This window comes from Ictidomys tridecemlineatus, chromosome 15 (assembly GCF_052094955.1).
Source record: "Ictidomys tridecemlineatus isolate mIctTri1 chromosome 15, mIctTri1.hap1, whole genome shotgun sequence".
Classification (NCBI taxonomy): domain Eukaryota; kingdom Metazoa; phylum Chordata; class Mammalia; order Rodentia; family Sciuridae; genus Ictidomys; species Ictidomys tridecemlineatus.
Window position 1 is genome coordinate 45,961,215 of NC_135491.1, and position 19,494 is coordinate 45,980,708.

Sequence of the window (19,494 nt, forward strand, 5' to 3'; positions counted from 1 at the left end):
CTTTACTGCTCAGCTACATCCCTAGCTCTTTTATATTTTATTTTGAGATGGGCTTTCACTAAATTGTTTAGGGCCTCCCTAAATTACTGAGACTGATCTTGAACTTGAGGCCCTCTTCACTCTGCCTCCCAAATAGCTGGGACTATAGGCATAGGTGACTTTAAAATTTAAAGGACATCAATTTTTGTGAAATTTATGGTTTTCATCTTTTTTAATTTTAGGGGGAGGGTACTGGGGATTGAACTCGACCACTGAGCCACACCCTCAGCCCTATTTTGTATTTTATTTAGAAACAGGGTCTCACTGAGTTGTTTAACATCTCGCCTTTGCTGAGGCTGACTTCAAACTCACAATCCTCCTGCCTCAGCCTTCGGAGCCACTGGGATTACAGGTGTACACCATGGTGCCTGGCTGGTTTTCATGTTTTAACACACCCCCCTCAGTCTCTTCTTTAAATTATAGTCTAGTTAAAAGATGAATATTATTACTATTATAATATATGTTGATATTTCAGTGTAGAACTCTTAAGAGGTAAGGGTATGTTTTTTGCAGGCAAATAACATTTTTTTTTTTTGAGAAAGAGAGAGAGAGAGAATTTTTTAATATTTATTTTTTAGTTTTCCGGCGGACACAACATCTTGTTTGTATGTGGTGCTGAAGATTGAACCCAGGCCGCACGCATGCCAGGCGAGCGCACTACCACTTGAGCCACATCCCCAGCCCGCAAATAACATTTAATTAATGTATTATAACATCTGGAAATCTTTGGCTTTTAAAATATAAACGTTTAGGGGCTGGGGATGTGGCTCAAGCGGTAGCGCGCTCGCCTGGCATGCGTGCGGCCCGGGTTCGATCCCCAGCACCACATACCAACAAAGATGTTGTGTCCGCCGAGAACTAAAAAAAACTAAAAAAAAAATAAATAAAAAAAAAAATATAAACGTTTAATCTATTAGAATTTTGCTTGTTTCTTTTCTAGGGTATGCATCCTTAACAGAAATGAATTTTCTTTTAGTTATTGGTTTCATTGATAGTGGTAAACTACCTTTGTGAGTCTCATTGTTATGAGCTTGCTGTTTTGTTTTGTCTCTTCAGTAGAGATGTGTCATAATTCCAATATAGTGGGTGAGTTGTTAGTGAAGATTCACCTAAAGCTAAGTAATTGTGCTAATTCTAAGTATTGTATTATTCAGTTTTTGATTGATTGATTGATTTTTTTTTTATTTTTGGTATCAGGATTTGAACCCAGGGACACTTAACCACTGAGCCACATACATCCCAGCCCTTTTTTTTTTTATTTTTATTTTTTTATTTTGAGATAGGATCTCACTAAGTTGCTGAGGCTGGCTTTAATCTTTTGATCCTCCTCTAGCCTCCCGAGTTGCTGGAATTACATGCGTGTGCCATTGTACTGTGCTTGATTTCTTTTTTCTTTTCTTTTTTTTAATTTTTTTTATTTGTTTTAATTAGTTACACATGACAGTACAATGACCTTGACATATCATACATTTGAATCAAAATATTTACTTTTTAGTTTTAGGTGGACACAATATCTTCATTTTATTTTTATGTGGTATTGAGTATCGAACTGAGTACCTTATGCATGCTAGGTGAGCTACAACCTCAGCCCTTTGATTTCTTTAAAAAAATTTTTTAGAGTGCTTTCTCTATGGAATGGAATAATTTACTTTTGGAATATATAAGGTGTATGCTTGGGAACTTGACATTATGCAAAAGATGTGAATATAAGAATGGATTCCCACCTGTCCCTGTCTGAGCAATTTAAGAATTTAATCCTATTTATTTATTTTTTTGTGTTGACAGTTGAACCCAGTGGTGCTTTGCCATTGAACTACATCCCCAGACCTTTTTGTTGTTTGGACACAATCTCACTAAGTTGCTTAGGGCCTTGTTAAATTTCTGAGGCTGGTTTTGAACTTAAGATCCTCCTGCCTAAGTCTCCTGAGCTGCTGGGAATACAGGTGTGTTCCAATGTGGCTGGCTTTAATTATTCAAAAAAATATATAAATAATAAAAATAAAAAATATATATTATAAAAATAAAAAAATATATTAGTTGTAGGTAGACACAATATCTTTATTTTATTTATTTATATATGGTGCTGGGGATCAAACCCAGGGCCTCACATACGCTAGGTGAGTGAGCTACCGTTGAACCACAACCCCAGCCCCTGGCTTTAATCATTTTAAAATTCAACATTAATGGCTATTTAGTTTATGAAGAAACAAGCAAATTTCAGGTTTAAGTACATATTTCTTTCTAGTTACATTAGTGGCAAATATGAATAAATTAGCTTTATGTATCTGATTTTTTTTTTTTTTTAATATAGAATTGAACCCAGGGGCACTTTATTTAACATTGAGCTATAGCATCCCCAACCCTTTGTATTTTGAGACAGGCCCTTACTCAGCTGCTTAGGGTCTCCCTGAGTTGCCGAGACTGGACTTGAACTTGTGATCCTTCTGTCTCAACCTCCTGAGTTGCTAGGATTACTGGTATGCACCACTGTGTTTGGCTATTCTGATGTGTTTTGAACATATCATATATGTACAAATCCTTGGTAAATATGAATACATGAATTTATAAAAAAATCTTAATCAGAATTTTTATTTCAACTTGTCACCTTTTAAAATGGGACTGAGTTCTCTTATTTTTTTGGTATATACTGCATTCAAATGTTAGGAGATGCTGGACATGGGTGGCACATGTCTGTAATCCTAGCAATTGGGAGGCTGAGGCAGAAGGCTCATGAGTTTAAAGCCAGCCTCAACAGACTAGCAAGGTACTTAGCAACTCAGTGAGACCCTGTTTCTAAATAAAATACAGAAAAGGGCTGGGGATGTGGCTTAGTAGTTAAGCTCCCATAGATTCAATCCCTGGTACCAAAAAAAAATAATAAATAAATAAATAAGGAGGAAGCTGAAATAACATGGCATTTACCAAATGAAGAACTTTAATTCAAATCTCTGATATTGTAGCACAGCTACATTTTTAACAAAATAATTTTGAGAATACAAGTAAGAGTATCATGATCCTAAATTTGGTTGGTGTGTAGAATGTGGAGATGAAAAGCAAGCCAACTAAATTGAAAGAGGAAAGATGAAGGTATAGTTCAGTGTTAGAGTGCTTTGTATGCAAGTCTCTGTATTTGATCCAACACCACACTGAGAGAAAAGAGAAAAGAAAACCACCAAAATAACTTAAGGGGCATTGAGAGAAGGGTAGATTAAAGAGAAGCTAAAGAAGGAAGAAAAGAAACAGAAGATAGTGGAAGAGGAATTTCCTGAAAGTTGTTCTAGTAAGGTGTGTCAGAAGGTGGAAATAAGTCAATTAGGAATTTCTTGCTAACACCACAATTTGAATGAAGTTTATGAACAGAAGTCAAGTAGAAGTTGATTAGTAAATGAATAGAGAAAGTGGAGGATGGTTGTGAAGAGAACCAAAGGGTAGGGGCTGGGGATGTGGCTCAAGCGGTAACGTGCTCGCCTAGCATGCGTGCAGCCCGAGTTCGATCCTCAGCCGCACCACATACCAACAAAGATGTTGTGTTTGCCGAGAACCTAGAAAAAATAAATAAATGTTAAAATTCTCTCTTTCTCTCTCTGTCCCCCTCTCTCTCTCACTCTCTCTTTAAAAAAAAAAAAAAAAAAGAGAGAACCAAAGGGTAGAAGCTAGGAAATAATGAAAATATGAATCTTTTTTTTTTTTTTTTTAGTTGTAGTTGGACACAATACCTTTACTTCACTTACTTATTTTTATGTGGTGCTGAGGATCAAACCCAAGGTCTCGCACATGCGAGGCAAGCGCTCTACTGCTGAGCCGCAATCCCAGACCGAAAATATGAATCTTTTGTGGTGTGAAGTTGAAGATGAAGGTCAGGAATAGTTTTGGAGCCCAAGGAAAAGGGAATCTAGTATCCAGAGTTTTTTTCTTTCCTTGGATCCAAAGGCACCAAGGTAAGGAAAGGAAGTATGGTAAATTCATGACCTCAAGTTTGTTTTCTCTGTTAAGAAATAAACTGTCACTTGCCAAGAATGATCAATATGGGGGAGTGGCTTGGAGAGATTTATTGCTAGGTACAGTGACAAGGAATACTTTTTTTGTAATCCTAGTGACTTTGGAGGTCTAAGCTGGAAGATCACAAGTTCAAGGCCAGCCTCAGCAATATAGCAAGTCCCTTGGCAATTTAGTAAGACCCTGCCTCAAAATAAAAAAAAAAAAAAAAATGAAAAAAACTGGGGATATAGATCCAGGGTGAAGTACCCTTGGATTTAATCCCTAGTATCAACAACAACAACAATAAAACACTCCTGAAGTGATTGGAGGAAGATCATGAATCCATGGGACTATTAGTCTGCATGTTTTGGTTTTCTCCTTTAAAACCTAGAACTAGGAACGTGGAGTGCTTATTCCTGAACTATACCCCCTACTCTTTTTACTTTTATTTTTTAAATTTGAGACAAGATTGCCCCTAAGTTGCAGAGGTTAGTGGCGAACTTGAAATCCTTCTGCCTCAGCTTTCTTAGTTGCTGGGTTACAGGCATGTACTACCACTTCCAATGTATCATCACTCTCAGCTTGTCTTCTATTTCTAAATCTCTTCAGCTCTTACATATTTCAGTGAATACTTGAAACTTGACATCTTTTAGTTTTATCTTGTTCTTGTTTGTTTTATTAGATAAAACCATACCCAAATCATTTTATAATCTATAGTATTGTGATTAAGTATATAAGTTTTGGAATCAGCAGATCTGGATTCAAATCCTTGCTCTGCTGCTTTCTTTAGTAGTATGAATCTCAACTTCAACTTTTCAGTTTATTAAATAAACAACATTTAAAACATAAGATACTTATTTTTCCATCAAGATAATTTTATAACTAAGATAAATTAGTTATTTAAAATTTTTTTCTTAGCTTATTAAAATCCTTCAAGGTTCAGTTAGGGAAAATAGAGGAAGCTTGGTTATTATCTTTAGTTTAATCTTCATAAATGACATTATATTATAAATCACGTATTTAGAGAATAATGATAGAAGAAAATGTCTTGTGATTGAATGTTATATTTTTTTAAAAGGAAGATATGAAAGTGTGATGAGGGAGAATGTAGCTCAGTGGTAGAGTGTGTGCTTAGAATGAGCAAGAGAGGCTCTGAGTTTCATCCTTAGCACCAAAACAAAACTGTGATGCTAGTTAATTATTATTATTTTAAAAAAGCAATAGGAAATAGACTAAGATGTTATTTTTAAAAAAATATTTATTTTTTAGTTGTAGTTGGACACAATACCTTTATTTATTTTTATGTGGTGCTTAGGATTGAATCCAGCATCTCGCACGTGCAAGGCAAGTGCTCTATTGCTGAGCCACAACCCCAGTCCCCCCAAGACTAAAATGTTATATTGGTAATGTCTTACAACATTTATATTTATTATATTAGCTATAATATACTTAATTATAGTATATTAATAATGAACATTTATTCAATTAATAATGAATATTTGTTTAATTCTTTATAAGAGTCAGTGGATTCTTGGATTGTTGCATTTAGTCCAGCTTGACCAATTTTATTATTGTATTTAATCCTGTGGAGCTGGGATTCAAATGGACAGTTGGTACTTACACCCATACCTCCCTGCTCCCTATTATGACAAATTAATAACTTAGCTGAGATAATGTGAATTTAAAGAATCTAGCATTGCATTTGGTACTCAGGAGGTAGTCAGAGATTTTCTCTCCTTGTGGAAGAGATCCCATTGAATTTGTTGGCTTATTTTACCTGGTGGTCACATAAGGAATTAACAAAACTTTTTAAAATTGCATTTAAATTCACATAAATTCTTATAACCGAAACATCTTAAAATGTACATTGGTGTGTAGCCAAAAAGAAAAACCCTATACCCATTGAACAGCTTCTCCTCATCCCCTCTTTCTCCTGTTCCTGGCTCCGGGGAATCCACCAGTCTGTCTTCTTTGTTTATGTATTTACCTATTTGGGGTTTATCTATTATATTTCATGAAAATGAAATTATACAGTATGTGACTTTTGTGTTTGGCTTCTTTTATTCAGAAAATTAAAATTTTTTTATGTTCTATTTATTTATTTATTTTTTGGTGGTGCTGGAGATCAAATCTAGGTTTCACACATGCTAGGCAGATACTCTTATGACTGAGCTATGCTTCATGCTATGATAAGGTTTTGAGGTTTATCCACCTTTTATTCCTTTTTATGTGTGTGTGGAGAGCAGCCTGTGCCTAGCCCTGAGTTATTCCATTTTAGAAAGCAGCAGTTTACCATGAAGTCATTCTATTTTGAGTATAAGTGCTTAGGAAGAATGATTTGATTACTTGTCTTAGCAAATAAATCAAATGTTCATATAGAACTCACAGAAAACAAAAATCAAACAAAAATCCCAGCTGCACAGCACAATCATAAAATACAAACTGATAAATAAATTCATTGTGCTAATAAAAATTGCCACCTTTGGCCAGGTTTAGTGGTGCATGCCTATAATTCCAGCAGCTCGGGACATTGAGGCAGGAAGATTGCAAGTTCAAATCCAGCCTCAACAATTTAGCAAGGCCCTAAGCAACTTAGCAAGACCCTGTCTCAAATTTAAAAAAAAATAAATAAATAAAGGCTGGAGATATGTATGGCTCAGAGGTTAAGCTGCTGGGTTCAATCCCTGCTACTAAGAAAAAAAAAAAAGATTGGTGTGGAATAAAATAATGTAGGATTGCCGTGGTCAGGATACCAAGTGAGCCATGAGTACTTAATGAATTTTAAAGACAATGAAATTGTAGCTTGTGTATTTATTTTTACCCAATAAATTCGGGCATTGGTGAAAGACACAAACATGGCTGGTCTGTATCAGCTCACAACAGGGTGAATACTATTCTATTTTGTTTGGTTACCCTGATTTATTTATCCACTCATCCATTGATGGACTTTTGGGTTGTTTCTGCCTTTTGGCTATTGTGAATAGCACCACTGTACACATGCTTTGAATATGCATGTACATGTATTTGAGTCCCAAATTTTAATTCTTTTAAGTATGGCAAATGTTTTCTTTTTAAAAAAGAAATTATCTTTTACTGATTTAATGTTCTTTATGAATCTGATAAGTTCTATGAAAGTTTGTTCTTTTTTTTTTTTTAAATTGGATGTACAGCATTCTTATTTTATCATTTAGAAGATATTGTAGGCAGTTTCTTTCTTCTTTTTTTTTCATTTGTAGATAGACACAATACCCTTATTTTATTTATTCATTTTTGTGTGGTACTGAGGATCGAACCCAGTGCCTCCCAAATGCTAGGCAAGCTCTACCACTGAGCCACAACCCCACCCCCGTAGGCAGCTTTTTTTCCATTAAATTTGCTTCTGGGGAGAATTCAAGAAAGTTGAAACTACTTGCTTTTCTAGTCTTTTAACTTTTACTAAGTTTCTTCAGGAAAGATTCATCTTTTGTCTTCCTTTCTTCCCATTTCATAAACAGATTACAACTGTGCAACTCTAGTGTAGAGATTGAAAACTCCAGTGTCTAAGATGTAAGGCCAATCATTGCAATGATCTAAAAGGTGCTTTCTATAACTGAAGAATACACTATAAAGGGAATAGCTCCAGCTTTTCTTGTGGGAATATAGGGTTAATATTGCCAGATCTTATGATTTGTCAAGAGAAGCCAAAGTCTGGATTTTTATGTAAAATATGTTAATTCAATGTTTGGAATTAATTAAAAATGTTTTAAAACATTCTGAAGGCCAGACTGAACCCACCTATAGTCAAGATAGGTCCTGAAGGAAGTATAAGATGAGTAGAAAGGAAAGCTGTGTATTTTGAATTAATATTAAAGTCATCTTGAAATGGACATGAGCTAGTTATCTGCCCTTGGAATAACACGAAATAATGCCCATGCAGTATCTCCATATCACCTCCTCATTACATGCCCTTTTCAGGGAATCCATTATAGCTTTCATTTATGTTATTAGAGCTCCAGTTAATATAATAGTTTTAGATGTGTTGTACACATTATTGGTAGTGCTCATAACTCTACAAGATCGGTGTTACCTCCTTTTTTTTTTTTTTTTTTTTAATAAATGAGACAGGGCTGGGGTTGTGGCTCAGTGGTAGAATGCTTGCTTAGCATATATGAGGCACTGGGTTCTATTCTCAGCACCACATATAAATTAATGAATAAAATAAAGGTCCATCAGTGTTTAAAAATATTAAAAATAATAAATGAGACAACAAAGTCTTCCTGTATTAAATAATTTGCCCAAGATCACACAAAAAAATGTAATTGAGCTATTGTGATTATGATTGAAAGCCCAGTTCTGACTACCTTTGCTCTTTCCTTATGACATGCTACGTACCTCTTATTTATTATGACTAGTATTGGTATATAGTAGTGTTCCACTTATCAGGAGAGGTTAAATTCTAAGATTCACATTGGATGCCTGAAACCATGAATAGTGTCAATACATATGTTTTTTCCTACATATACCTACCCATGATAAAGTTTGGGTGTGGTGATGCATGCTTATAATCCCAGCTACTCAGGAAGCTAAATAGGAAAGATAACAACTTTGAGGCCAGTTTAGGTAACTTAGTGAGACTCCAGCTTGAAAAATAAAGGGCTGGGGATATAGCTCAGTGGTAGAGTGCTGCTGGGTTTTGTCCCTAGTACTGGGGGAAAAAAGTTTTATTTAGAAATTAGAAATATGCTGTAATAAAATCACTGTTATCTCTAGTCTTGCCCTTTGGGCCCATTATTAAGTAAAATGAGGGTTACTTGAATAAAAGACTGTGATTAGTAGATTTGCAGGACAAGGGGATGATTTACATTCCTGGAGATGGACAGAGTGAGATTTCTTCATACTACTCAGTATGGTACACAATTTAAAATATAGGAATTGTTTATTTCTGGAACTTGACATTTAATATTTTTGGGCCATGGTTGGCCATTTCTGACCAAAACCTGAGAGGTCTAAAATTTTTCAAAAATTTTGGAACAAGGTCTCACTAAATTGCCCAGGCTTACCTTGAACTTGCAATCCTGCTTGCTGCTTCAAGCCCCTGAGTAGCTGGAATTACAAGTTTGTATGACTGTGATTTGTCAAGAGAAGCCAAGCTATGATTATCAAGTTGAAGTCCACTTACTTCCATTTGGCCTTAAACCATTTGCCTTCATCGCTCCTTTGCTACTTCTTTGACAAAAATATCAAGAAGTACATTTTGCCATATCAAGTACATGTATTCTTTCAAGTTCTTCCTTTTTTGAGCTAAATAAGGTATTTTCACTTTTTTTTTTTTTTTTTTTTTTTTGCTACCAGGGATTGAACTCAGGGATACTCAACTACTAAGCCATATCCCCAGTTCTATTTTGTATTTTATTTTTATTTTGAGACAGGGTCTCTTTGAGTTGCTAAGCGCCTTACCATTGCTGAGTCTGGCTTTGAACTCATGATCCTCCTGTCTCAGCCTCCTGAGACATTGGGATTACAGGCAAGCACCACCTTACTCGGCTTGACTCTGTACTCTTAAAGCTCTTCTAATTTTCCCCTAGCTTATTTCCTCAGGCTTCTTGCTGGGTTTCTGTTCTCTGGGCTGCTCAAAATAAGCACACAAGTCACATGGATAGGCTACCTTCAAGACAGATTCCAGCCAGGTGTGGTGGTGCATGCCTGTAATCTCAGTAGTTTGGGAGGCTAAAGCAGAAGGATCACAAATTCAAGGCTAGCCTCAGCAATTTTGTGAGGCTCTAAGCAACTTAGCATGACCTTTTCTCAAAATAAAATATTAAAAAAAAGGGCTGGGGATGTGGCTCAGTGTAGCTCTTTGGGATCGCTGTGAGGGCTCCTCTGACCTTCAGGGTCTGCAGGAAGAGAGAGAGAGCACGTGCTGACCCCTTTTATTGAGGAGAAGCTATTCAGATGAGGCAAGTATCTTCATGATAGACTGACATCTAGGTAGGCCACAACCAAGGGCACAGTAAGAGAAGGGGACACACACAAGGCACTTCCATGGAAGATTCTATCCTAAACAGGGAAAGGGGTAATATTACAAAGGGAACAGGTAAGCAAAGCTCTACCCATGGGGCTGTAGGAAGACAGGCCCAGGCAGGAAGTCACAAGTCACTTGAACCCTAGAAGAGCAGGGCAGTCTAGCAGCATGGTGCTGCCCAGCAGGGGAGTTAATTCAGTCACTTGTGAGGTTGGTTTCCCACAGCTTCTTTTCCCATTTTTCCTCTTTTTTTTTTTTTTCCCTTATATGTTCTCTCAGCAACCTTATGTCCTCCTACAGTGTATTTTCTTTTTTCTTCTTCCCCCCCCTCCCTCTTATCTTTTCTCCTCTACTTAAAAACCCAGGCTCTCACATGTGTTAGTTAAGTGTTCTACCTCTGAGCTGTATTCCTAGCTGCCCCCTCTTTTATTAACTGACCAGATTACAAAATACCATGATAGATACCTTAGTTCATCCTTTTAATAAGCCTGTTGATCTGGTCTCCCCTGTTGCCAGCATCTACACTTTCTACAAAATGGATGGTCTTTTTCTTCATTCCACCTGTTAGAGAAGATAATTTGAAGGACCACAGGAAGTTATTTGCCACTTTGAAGCATTTCCCAACAGTGTAGATCCTCCATGCAGATGATGTCATATTTACTAAGATATTGAGCAATCAAAGCGTTGTCTGTCAAGGCAATTCATTTCTTATTGATTTTGCCATATCCATGCTTATAGTTCATTCATTGATTTTAGGTCTGGGTACCCCCGTACAGTATATGGTTCCATGGTCCTTAGCATGTTAATTGAATCCTTGTTGAGGTTAATGAAGTTGCCATTGAAGATCTGGCAAAGGCGAAAAAGTTTTAACACCTTTTGAACCTTTGGGCTCACACCATTAATCCCTCTGATACTGATGACAAGTGCCAACTTAGTTTCTGCAGGTACATAGAAGTTGCCAGATTTTCTTGCCATTCCAGCTCATTTGAATCTCTGTTTTGTACATCTTCCTATATTGTTTGTGGTAATTCTTGGCTTTTTCATAGATATGCTTCCTCTGCCTTTCAAAGCATCTTTTAGGCAGACTTTTCCTCAAGGGCTTTGCCTTTAGCTCTGTGTAATTCCTTCACTTTTTCTTAAGGTTTCTGGCACAGCAGGAACCTTCTTTTTCTTCTCTTTTGCACCCTCCATGGTTCCAGCCAGAAAAAAAGACACCCCTCTGCCTTTTTGGGACAAGGTCTCACCAAGTTGCCCCTGATGACCTTAAATTTGTAATCCTACTGAGTAACTGGGATTATCAGCATGCACCACAGCATCCTGCTCCACAGTATCTATTTGCTCATTCATACACTCATCAATTGAGTGCCTGTTTGTGTCAAGCACTGTGCTGTTTGCTGAGGAAACTGTGAATGAGACTGACTTATCCATTGTCCTTGTGATATGTATAATCTAATAGGCAGTTACTGAAAAATATGTGATAAATATTCTGGTAAGATAAATACATAGGAAGAATATCTAAGATTGAAATGATCAGGAAAAGCTGGTTAGAAAGGTATGAGTTGAAAGGGGCTGTCGGAAGGTCAGTGTTTCAGGCAAAAACAGTGGCATTTATAGAGAAATACAGGTGAAGGAATGAAAATCATTGTATCTCAATGACAATGTGTAGGAAAGATGAGAATGGAGACGGAGAGATAAGTCTGCAGAGTCATAAAATAGGCACTCAAATATTCATTCAATAAATGTTTAATTAGTATTTTATGTTATTTTATATCATGTTAACATAACTATAAAGTTTAATAGCCTAGTCTTCACTGTTGCTGCTATGAACTATCAAACTAGGCTTTAGAAAGTTTCTGAGTCTGTATTTGTTTATCGCTATTGATTGCTGTATGATAGGTTGTGCTGACTTTATTATATCTTACCCAGAAGTTACCTTTTCGAAGAATCTTTTATTGATTACTCAAGACATTTCCCTCCTGTCTCTGGTCTTTAATTATAATTATTGTCAAGGGTGTGAGTATATACTTATTTCAACTACATTTTCAGGTCTTTGAGGATAGAAACAACTGTATCTTTTTCTTGTGGTGTTGGGGATTGAACCCAGGGCCTTATGTATGCTCAGCAAGTGCTGTACTACTGAGCTACATCTCCACCCCACTAATGTCTTTAATTTGCTTTAAATCCTTTTACCTGGAGTATAAAGGATATGTGTACAGAGTAATTTTGTAGCTTGCCAAGATGTACTGTTTTGTGGCTGGCTTAAGTCAGTATTTTTTACATAGGTCATATACAATATTCTTGAATATTAAGTTAAATAACCTAATAATTCTTCAAATTTATTAAAGGCTGTCAAGTGGAACATGTTAATATGAATACTCTTATTTTCTCTGAGCAAAGAAAAGAACATATTGATATGGGTTAAAATTACAACAGAATGATTTCTGCTGTAAACTAAGATTAGAGACTAGATTTTGCCCTCCTGCCTGAAATGTCAAACATTGAAAAAAGCACCCCCCCCCCAAAAAAAATATGAGATGGGGGGTGGGGATTAACATTAGACTGAAAACACTCTTGACTTGCCTAAGAAGGCATAAAGGCTGTCTTAGTCAGCCTTGTCATCATGATGACCAAAATACCTGACAAGAACAATTGGAGGAGGAAAAGTTTATTTGGGGGCTTAGTGTTTTAGAGGTGTCAGTACATAGATGGCCAACTCTATTGCTCTGGGCCAAAGGTAAGGCAGAGCATCATGGAAGAAGGGTATGATGGAGGAAAGCAGCTCAGAACATGACAATAAGGAAGCAGAAAGAGCCTGCTCCCCAAACCACCGACAAAATATAAACCCCATGGGAATGCCCCCATGACCCACCTCCTCCAACCACACCCTACCTGCCTGTGGTTACCACCCAGTTAATCCCTACTAGTGAATTAATGCACTGGTCAGATCAATGCTCTAATAACCGTATCACTTCACTTTTGAACTTTCTTTCATTGTCTCATATATGAGCTTTTGGGAGACACCTCATAATCTAAACTATAACAAAAGCAAAACCTGAAAGGATCAAACTGTTTTCCCTAGAACTTAACAATATCACACAAAGCTTAAGAATATTTATAGCAGTATTAAAATAATCAGCATAGAATAAGATAAAATTCTCAATATCTGCTATCAGATCCCAAATCACTAGTCATAGAAATAGGCATAAAATTGTAGCACTTGGAGAAAAATCATTAAATTGAGGCAGATACAGGGCTTTGTGGCTTTTTTTTTTTTTTTTGGTCTGCACCAATATCTTGCATGATTCCTTTTATGTAAAACTCAAAAAACAAAATTGTATGGTGATAGAAGTCAGAAGATTGGTTACCCCTTCCAGGGAATGATGGTCTTTCAAGAAGCTTAAGGGAGAATTCTTAATCTGCCAGCTGATGGTTATTGTGTATTTACTTTAAAAATTTTGTTCAAGACTTAAGATTTTTATACTTTACTATTGTATATGTTATATTTTAGTAAAAAATTAAAACTTTTAGAAGTTGATTCTAAAATTGACATAAAATTAGTAATAATTATGCATATTCCTATATACTTTATAATCAAAACACTTTTCATATGTCAGTATTATTCATATGAAAGTACTTTATAAGTACTGTCATTTATTTTTAAAATAATTTTATATTGGGCTGGGGATCTGGCTCAAGCGGTAGCGCACTCGCCTGGCATGCGTGCAGCCCGGGTTCGATCCTCAGCACCACATACCAACAAAGATGTTGTGTCTGCCGAGAGCTAAAAAATAAATATTAAAAATTCTCTCTCCCTCTCTCACTCTCTTTAAAAAAAAAAAAAATAATAATAATTTTATATTTTTTAGAACTTTTTTCTATTTATAGATTGCATTGTAACACAGAGGATTATACAAGTTAACCTCTCATTTGCTATAGTAAAATGACATTTAAAAAATATTTGTAAGAATCCTAAAAAGTCTTGTTCATCAATATAGTAACATCTAGTTAATATAGCACTAACAATTTTTTTTTTTTTGTAAGAAAGTGTTAAGCTTTCATAGAACAAATACTAATTGTATTTGTCAGAGAATGACCAGGAGGGGATGCAAAGGAATAACATCTTGTCAGTGGGTTAGTTTTACTCATTAAGAATCTTTGGTCTTTGCCCAACAGAGGTAATTAATAGACAATTTCTCTCAGACTCAAGATAACAAGATCTATGTTAGTTTTTTTAGGTATTTAGTAAACATGTATGAAATCTTAAATATCAGTCTAAAATCATCTACCACCATATGATATAGTTTATAGTTGTCATTTTGGTCAGGAAAGATGCATAACGTTGATTTTCTTTTTTCTTTCTTTTTTTTGATATGTTATTGTAATTGTTTTTTCCTCAAGGTTTTAAAAATTGAGATAATCTGTGGAATAAGGTGGTTTATCCCTGTTGCTATTCTCTTCTAGTCTTCAGAAAAAAATCAGTATCAGTACTTTTTTTTTTTTTTTTTTTGTACCAGGGATTGAACTTAAACACTGAGCCACATCCCCAGCCTTTTTTTTTTTTTTTTTTTAAATTGAGACAGGGCCTCACTATATTGATGAGGCTGGCTTTGAAATTGTGATCCTCCTACTTCAGCCTCAATATCAGTTCTTTATTAAAGAGGTAATAAACTAAGGTCAGTCTGTTTTCATTCTAAGGTTGAATTTCATAATTTAAACTAATGACTCAGCCAGAATCACCTGTAGAGCTTTATAAAAATACTCGTTCTATGGTCCTGTTTCCTGTAAATCATCCCAAGTGTCTGGGATTACAGGCATGAGCCATCATACACGACAATTAGACTGCTTTTTCAAGACAAAGCCAATAATATACATAAAAGAATTAAAATGTTAATTCTACTTGTTTCTTTTCATTTGCAGTATTATGTATGCTCATACATATGTGATTAGTTTAAAAAAGGATTTATTTAAGAGTTATAAAACAGATCTCTATTCAGTATTGATGTTGTAAACGTTTAGTGAAATTCTATTTTAAGTGTGTACTGTAAAGTTTTTAAGATAAATGTAGATATTTTTCTGCTGCTTATATTTCAGAAATGCTCATTTTATTAATAATGCATTTAAATGTGAGTTTAGTAAAGTTAGAAAAGAAACTGGAGTCTCCTTCTCTCTTTAGCATGTTTTTTAGACCATCTGGCTGCTATAACAAAAAAACCTTCGACTGGGTAATTTGTAAATAATACACATTTATTGCAAATAGTTCTGGGTGCTAGGGAGTCCAAGATCATGAAACCAGCAAATTTGGTGTCTGGTAAGGGCTTGTTCTCTTCTAAGATGGAACCTTCTTGTATCCTCACATGCTGGTAAGGGTAAATGTTTTTTCCTTACATTCTGGAAGAAGCAAGACAGCTTCCTTCAATCTTTTTGTTGTTATTGTTTTTTTGGGGGATACTGGTAAACCAGAGGTGTTTACCACTGAGCTACATTAATGTTTTTTGTTTTGAGCCAGGGTCTTATGAAGTTACTGAAGCTGGCCTTGATCCTCCTGTCTTAACCACCTGAGTTGCTGGGATTACAGGCATGTGACACTGCGCCCAGGTCATTCAGTCTCTTTTTTTAATAAGGACATTAACCCATTCATGGTAGCAGATCCCTCATGAGTTATTTCCTAAATGTCCTCTCATCTTAATGCTGACACATTGGGTTTTAAGTTCCCGCATGAATTTTGGAAGTACATTAGCATTCAGACCACAGCTGCAGGCAAACAAGCGATCATAATAATTTAAACCCATTAGAATGAAATGTTCACTGAATCAGATTTTTTGGTCTATTTTGATGTATTCCCAGAACCTAGGACACTGCTTTGTGTACATCAGTTAAATATTTGTTAAATGAATGAGTACATGAATAGATAAATGAGAATATTTAATGAATGTACTTCATTCTATAGTAGATAGTATTTCTTCACTTCTGATATAATCATGTTTTACCTCACTTTTATCGGCAGTATTTCTGAAATACTATGAAAAGTATAATTTTCCTGAAGTCTCTTTCACAACTGAGTACATTAAGAATTTTTTTTTTTTGGTAGGACACAACACCTTTATTTGATTTATTTATTTGTTTGTTTGTTTTTATGTGGTGCTAAGGATTGAACCCAGCGCCTCAGATGTGTTAAGCAAGTGCTTCTACCACTGATCTACAACCCCAGCCCCTATGTTAAGAATTAGTAGTTTCTTTATTATCTGAATGAGATTTAAGAATAAGTTTTCTTAGATAAGTTTTTTTTTGTGTGTGTACATAATATAGACAGCTGGGCGTGATGACACACACCTGTAATCCCAGCCACTCTGGAAGCTGAGGCAGGAAAGTTGTGCCACAGTTTAGCGAGACCCTTTCAAAATATAAAAAGGGCTGAGGGACATAGCTCTGTGGTAGACCATCCCTGGGTTCAATTCCCAAGACCACATTAAAACAAAACAAACAAGCAAACAAAAAACCAAATAACAATCAGTAACTTTATAAAGAAATGAATCTAGTTCCAAGACAGATTTAGTATAAAAACAAAAGTAAAGAGAGGGCTGGGGATGTGGCTCAAGTGGTAGCGCGCTCGCCTGGCATGCGTGCGGCCCAGGTTGGATCCTCAGCACCACATACCAACAAAGATGTTGTGTCCGCCGAGAACTAAAAAATAAATATTAAAAAAAAATTCTCTCTCTCTCTCTCTCCTCTCTCACTCTCTCTTTAAAAAAAAAAAAAATAGCAGGTGCTCAATGAAGTTTAGTTTAAAAAAAAAAAAAAAAAGTAAAGAGAAAAAACAAAACAACAAACCCAAAACAAAGTAAAAGCAGGATATATAATGAGCAGCATCAATCGCTAGAACCTTCTCCTATTTATTACTTGATCTTTCTCCTATTTATGTATCACTTGGATGCCCCATAGGCATCTCAAATTCATCACTTAAAACTGAATTCACCCGGCTTGGGTTGTGGCCTAGTATGTTCAAGGTCCTGGGTTCAATTCTTAGCACCACGTAAAAATAAATAAATAAAATAAAGGTATTGTATTGTGTCCAAATACAACTAAAAAATAAATATTTTTAAAAAATACTGAATTCATCATCTTTCCTGATGTACTCTTCCTCTTGTATTCTCTATCATGGGAAATGGCTTCACCTTCTATCAATTTTCCTGAGGTGGAATTCTTATGACTTACTTAGAATTCGTTTTTTCTTTCATTTTGCTCTCCAACTAGTCATCCAGTTCAATTTGCCTATTTCCTAAACATTTTTATATTTTGTCACTGTTCTTATTACCACTACCTTGGTTCAGAAATTTGTTATTTTGTTATTATAAAATCCTTACTGATTTGCATCTCTATGACTATTGTGCATATCCCTAGTATATAAATCTGAGCTTATTAGTTCTTTGCTTAACATCCTCAGGCTCCATATGCATTGTAGAATATAATTTTTATATTCTTAGCATCATACTCAAGGTGTTTCGTAACATAGCCTCTCCCTGCTTTTAGTAGGTTAATCTCCTTTTCCTCCTCATAATTCCCATGTTATAGGGAGTTAACTGAATTACTTGAAAAACTGAAATAGCTGAAATACAAATACTCTTCTTGTTTAGGTTTGTTTTTATAACGTCTCTCTTTTCTGAAATCTTTCTGCTAAATAACTATTTTGGTGTTCATAATTGACCTAAGGTATCACATCATATGTGGAGTTCTGTTTGATTCTCTACAGATAATTTTAAATGTTCCCTCTTCTGTATTTATTTAATATCCTATACTTCCCTCCCTTTCCATATTTTAAAACATTTGTTCTAATTAGTTCCACATTTTTTATTGGTGCATTATAGTTGTACATGATGGGATTTTTCATTACATATTCCTTCATGCACACACTCTAACAATATAATTCGGCCAATATCACTCTCCAACACTTGCCCCCGCCCCACTTCCTATACTGATGTCCCTTTGATTTTTACTAGATCCCACCACATCTTTTTTTTCCTTTTGTCTCTCTACCTTCCACATTTAAAACATGATTCCTGACCTTCTGAGTCTGGTTTATTTTGCTTAACATGATGGTCTCAAGTTCCATCCATTTTCCTACAAATGATACAATTTGGTTCATTCTCATGGCTGAATAAGACTCCATTGTGGGGACTGGGGTTGTGGCTCAGTGGTAGAGCGCTTGCCTAGCATGCGTGAGGTGCTGAGTTCGATCCCCAGCACCACATTAAAAACAAAACAAAACAAAAAACCTAAGTAAACAAAGGTAGTGTATCTATCTACAACTAAAACAAACAAATACCTCCATTGTGTATATAAACCACATTTTCTTTTATCCATTCATCCGTTGTTGAACACCTAGGTTCCATAGTTTGGCTATTGTGAATTATGCTGCTGTAAACATGGGTATGCATGGGTAGTATGATGACTTTAAATTTTTTTAAATATGTTTTTTAGTTGTTGCTAGACCTTTATTTTATTTATTTATACACGATGCTGCCAATTGAACCCAGTGCCTCACACATTGCCAGGCAAGTGCGCTACCGCTGAGCTTCAGCCCCAGCCCCATGACTTTAATTATTTAGGATAAATACTGAGGAATGATGTAGCTGAGTCATATGGTGGTATCATGCCTAGTCTTTTGAAGAACTTCCACACTGATTTCCATAGTAGTTGTACTAATTTACAGTTCCACCAACAGTAGTGTTTCTTTTTTTCCACATCCCCTCCAGATTTTTTGTTGTTTATATTATTTATTTATTGGTGGTGTTGGGAATTGAACCCAGGACCTTATGCCTGCTAGACAAGCACTCAGCCAACTGAGTTATATCTCCAACCCTGTTGTTTTTATTCTTGATGACTGCCATTCTGACTGGTGTGAGATGAAATTTCACTGTAGTTTTTTTTTTTTTTTTTTAAAGAGAGAGAGAGGAGAGAGAGAGTGAGAGAGAGAGAATTTTTTAATATTTATTGTTTAGTTCTCGGCGTACACAACATCTTTGTTGGTATGTGGTGCTGAGGATCGAACCCGGGCCGCACGCATGCCAGGCGAGCGCGCTACCGCTTGAGCCACATCCCCAGCCCTCACTGTAGTTTTGATTTGCATTTCCCTAATTGCTAATGGTGTTGAATATTTTTCATATATTTTTGGCCATTTGTATTTCCTCTTTTGAGAAATGTCTGTTTAATTAATTTGCCCATTTATTAATTGGGTTATTTGGTTTTTTGGTGTTAAGTTTTTTAAGTTATTTTATATTCTAGATATTAATCCTCTGTCCAAAGAATAGCTAGCAGAGATTCTCTCCCATTCTGTAGGTTCTCTCTTCACATTTCTAATTGTTTCTTTTGCTGTGCAAATTTTTTTTTAATTTGATGCCATTCCCTTTCTTAACTTTTGGCATTATTTCCTGAGCTTTAGGGGTCCCATCTTGTACTTGAAACTCATTATGCATTATTTA

General features: G+C 35.7%; 1 protein-coding gene and 1 pseudogene across 3 annotated transcripts in view; one reads left to right on the top strand and one right to left on the bottom strand.

The window, feature by feature from the left end:
- Nfat5 (nuclear factor of activated T cells 5) overlaps positions 1 to 19,494 on the top strand; it is a 105,453-nt gene that overhangs the window by 20,058 nt on the left and 65,901 nt on the right. The window lies entirely within an intron of this gene.
- Positions 10,406 to 11,209, bottom strand: LOC101973396 (large ribosomal subunit protein uL30 pseudogene; annotated as a pseudogene).